The following is a 4,949-nucleotide window of genomic DNA, read 5'->3' as shown; positions in this document are numbered from 1 at the left end:
ACTGTACAACCACCACCAACATCGCCACGAATACCACCAGAACCATCACAGCCATCATCACTGTACAACCACCACCAACATCGCCACGAATACCACCAGAACCACCACAGCCATCATCACTGTACAACCACCACCACCGTCACCAAAAATACCATCACAACCACCACTACTACTATCATCACTGTAATACCGCCACCGTCACCAAACAACATCACAACCACCGTTGCCATAACCTCTACAACGGTCCACTACCAGCATCACCAAAAGTACCACCATCACTACCATCATCATTTCATCGCCACCATCGTCACCACAAGTACCACCACAACTACCCACCACAAATACTACCATAACCACCATCAGTATCATCATTGCAACCACCACCGCCACCAAAAATTCCACCACAGCCACTATCATCATTCTAACAGACATGATCCACACCACAGATGCCACAACGACCACCACTCTTATCAGCACTACCACCATCATCACCATCACCACCGTCTTCACAAATACCATCGGAACCGCCACCATCATCGTCAACATTGACACCACCATCACTGTCACTTCCATAAATATATCACATGACGTAATATTTCCTCATTTAGAGGTATTCATGTGACTAAACAGAAATGAGTATTGTATAATGATATACATCATACATAAATATACACACACACGCACACCACACACACACACATATATATACGCACACACGGTCACACATACACAGAGCAACACATATACCCACACATGCTAATGTATATACACCAACACACATCGTATTCCTTCAAGCAAAGAAGCTTGTCTCCTTGATTATCACATCTCATATTGTTTTCCTCACATTCTCCCTCTCGCTCTCTCTCTCTCTCTCTCTCTCTCTCTCTCTCTCTCTCTCTCTCTCTCTCTCTCTCTCTCTTACTTTCATGCACACACACTTTCTCTCTCTTTCTCTCACTCAGCCTCCATCTCTCTTTCTCTCACTCAGCCTCCATCTCTCTTTCTCTCTTTTTTAATCTATCTACCTCTCTATTTATCTAGGTACCTATCTCTGTTCTACTATCAATGTTCGTAGCTGGCTGTGTACCACACGTTTACATCCATATATATATATATAAACGTATGCATGCATGAATATATATAGATATGAATGTATGCATCATGTATAAGCGTGTACTTGTATGTCCGTATGTATACATCCGCATATCAATATCTTCGTTTATCTAATTCGTTATCAAGCTCTGCTTGTAGTTCCGTTTCTTTATCTTGGTCTTTTCGTGTCAGCCTCTCAATTATTCACTCTTACACCTTCACGCTGTCTTCTTTCTTCCTTCTGCAATCACCAGCAAGTCAGTCTATCTCGTTTATCAAACACTACATCGATTCTATCTCGTTTATCAAACAGACGGTTGACTCAACAACGTGTCTCGTTTTATATATTTTGCTTCTTTCAGTCATTGGACTGCGGTCATGCTGGGGTACTACCTTGAAGGGTTTTTCGTTGAACTAATTTGTCCCAATGTCTATGCTTCAAGTCTGGTGCTTATTTTATCGGTCACTTTTGTTATAGGGATGTAAAAAGCAACGCCGGTTATCAAGCGGTGGTGTGAAAAACACACGCACATATGTACACATACATATACGAATAAATGTATACATATACATATATATATGCATATTTATACATACATATATATATATACATATGTATATATGCATATGTATGTATATATACATATATATACATATATATATATATATAATTATATATATATATATATATATATATATATGTATGTATGTATGTATGTATCTATGTATGTATGTATGTATGTATATATAGTTACTTGAGGTTGTTGATTCGTTCATCTACTTTGGAAGATCTGTACAAAATGATGGAAATCTTGATAGAGAAATATATCTGCGAATTCAAAGGGCAGCAAAAGCATTTGATGGCTTGGAGTCACGCGCTTGGCACCAGTGACATATAAATAACAATACAAGGTTGGCTCTTTAAAAATCATTTGTCTTACCATCCCTGTTGTATTCTTGTGACACATGGACATGTTATGAAAGACATTTTAAATTGTTAGAACAATTCCACCAAAAATGCCTTCATCGCGTTTTAAACATTAAATGGAGTTCTTTTACTCCAAACACAGATGTCCTTGCATCTGCAGGCAACACCTCAATTAAAGCTATGATTTTGAGAAACCAAAAGAGATAGTGTGACCATATTGTTCAAATGGCGGATGAACGTATGCCCAAACAGCTGTTTTATGGTGAGCTTGCAGAGGGGAAACACTATCGGCGTAAACCTAAAAAAAGGTTTAAGGACGGTATAAGGACTATTATGAAGTCACTTGGAATGGATCCCGAGAACATAGAAACCCTTGCTTTGGATCGATCTAGATGGCGAAAAGAAATGTGGAGTGGAGTAAAAGCGTTTGAAGAGGCCAGGATAATACATGCAAGACTCAAAAGAGATTTGAGGAAGAGTGTTACGATCGAGAGGGTGAATCACGATGACCTTTTAGTGTGCACAGTTTGTGACAGATCATGCCTTTCTTTTACTGGGCTCAAATCTCATTTACGAACCCATGGAAAACGAACCTCCACCAAATATTCTGCCTGTATGTCTGTGCACACCTTTGAATGCAATGTATGCCAGAAGGTTTGCAAATCTAACGGAGGCCTCAAAAGACATTTTAAGATCCACAAAGATCAGAACTTATCTGCAGCTCTTGGTGGTCCAAATCGGATATGCAATTTATGTGGGTTTCTTTTCAGAACATTGTCTTGTTTAAAAAGCCACATCAGATGCCATGATGGTGCTAAGGTGTAGGTACAGGAGGTTGTCAAACTCTGCATAAAGAGTAGACAGCCACCATATATATATATTTATATATACATATATATACATATATATATATACATTTATGTATATATACATATATATATGTACACACACATACATATAGACAGACAGACAGACAGACAGACAGACAGACAGATAGATAGATAGATAGATAGATAGATAGATAGATACATGCACACGACAGGCACTTCCATGCATTTTCCGTTTACCAAATTCACTCATAAGGTATTGATTGGCTCGGAATTATAGTAGGAAATGTCTGATAAAGATGCTGCGCAGAAGGACCGAACCCAAAACCGCGTGAATGCAAGGCCTGATTTAAGTCAGGCCTGATTTAAGGTTAATGTACAACATTTCTTTTGTTCTTTCTACTGCTGTTACAACGGTTTCTATACCGGTTTTCTATAACAAGCTACATTCTGAATCAAAGTCATTTACCTTTCGTCATCTCAACAATCTTACTGTATCTTCATACCAGTCTTCCCAGTATGCTGCTTGATTAGGATTGACTCAGAGCTAGACAATAACAGCACCTCATAGATAATACTAGCAAATTTGGGAACCTCTACACTTGCCAGATATAGCAGCCAAGTTTCCCCATATCAGACACCGCTGTTTTTGATTATCTAATTATTACATTAAATTATATATTCCTTTTTGGCAAGACCGCACGCCAAGCAAAATGCTTAGTAGCATTTCATCTGTTTTCACGTTCTGCATTCAAATTCCACTGAGGTCGACATTGCATTTCATCCTCTTCGAGTCGATAAAGTAAGTACCAGTTGAATACTAGGATCGATGTAACCGACGTAACCCTCCCTTAAAATTGCTGTCCCTATCCCAAAATTTGAAACCATCGTTATTTTTTTCTTGAGCCTTAGAACTCGTAAAGTCGATTACCCGGTTTCCATAACGCATAAGTGAGGGAGATCACTACATTACCCTGAACGCTGGTCTGTTGCAGGCACTATTTGAGGTGGGGAGACAAGTCGATTACATCGACCCCAGTGCCCGACTAGTAATTTATTTTATCGACCCCGAAGGGGTGAAAAGCAAATTTGAGTTCGGCAGGATTTGAACTCAGAATGTGAAGTATAGGAAGAAATGCCACTTAGCATTTTGTCTCACGTACTAACGATTCTGCCAGTTTACCACCTTTAATGTATTCCTACATGCACCTAAAATGGTGGAATAGCCACGCTTGGAATACCTTTCATTTTAGACTTAGGGTTAACATGAAGATATCTTACCTTCTCCAGGAGAAACGAAATATAAAGTCCATCACAGTGGAACTCAGTCAACAATAATTGAAATTGAAGTAAAAGCCACAGTTCGAAGAAATTAAGGTGGTCCACGATAACAACAGAAAATATAAAGCTACTGAGTTTTTTAATAAATTCGTATGCTGTAGAGAGAAGAGGAAGGTGACATTACAGGACTGTTATTTTGTTCCAATTCAATGGTTCTTCCACTGGGTGACAGCACCTATTTTGGGTCGTTGTAAACTCACATGGTGCTAGAAAATGCGAAGGGAGTACATGTTTTTTAAATTGGTTGTGATTTTTTTTTTTTGAGAAATAAAATATTTAAACCAGGTATAATATTTATATTGTAAATAATTTTCCAAACAAAAACAAATCTCTGTTGGGATTAAAAATATGAGTAAGGCATTGTGTTATCGATGAGTTGAAATATCACTGATGATATGCCAAGGTCCAAAGTAATTATATGATGTAAGTCTTCTCCTTTCCCCTTAAAAATTTAATATAGGAGACACCAATCCACACGCAATCCACACATACACTATCATATTAAGTAGATGTTTAATGGGATAGTGTATGAACATCTAAATAATAAACCACTAAACAAAATGAGCTTCTGTCTTATTAAAATATTGCTAGTATATGAACATCTAGACAAACCACTAAACAAAACGAGCTTCAATCTCACTAAGATATTCTGCTATTTTTCCACCCACTATTCCGGAGAAGACCGTGGGGATAGAGTCCTCAGATACCTCCTCCATAGTACCCTATCAGACACTGCTCTCATTATACATACATTTGGTTTC

This window comes from Octopus bimaculoides, chromosome 7 (assembly GCF_001194135.2).
Source record: "Octopus bimaculoides isolate UCB-OBI-ISO-001 chromosome 7, ASM119413v2, whole genome shotgun sequence".
Classification (NCBI taxonomy): domain Eukaryota; kingdom Metazoa; phylum Mollusca; class Cephalopoda; order Octopoda; family Octopodidae; genus Octopus; species Octopus bimaculoides.
Note: the sequence above shows the minus strand (reverse complement) of the source record.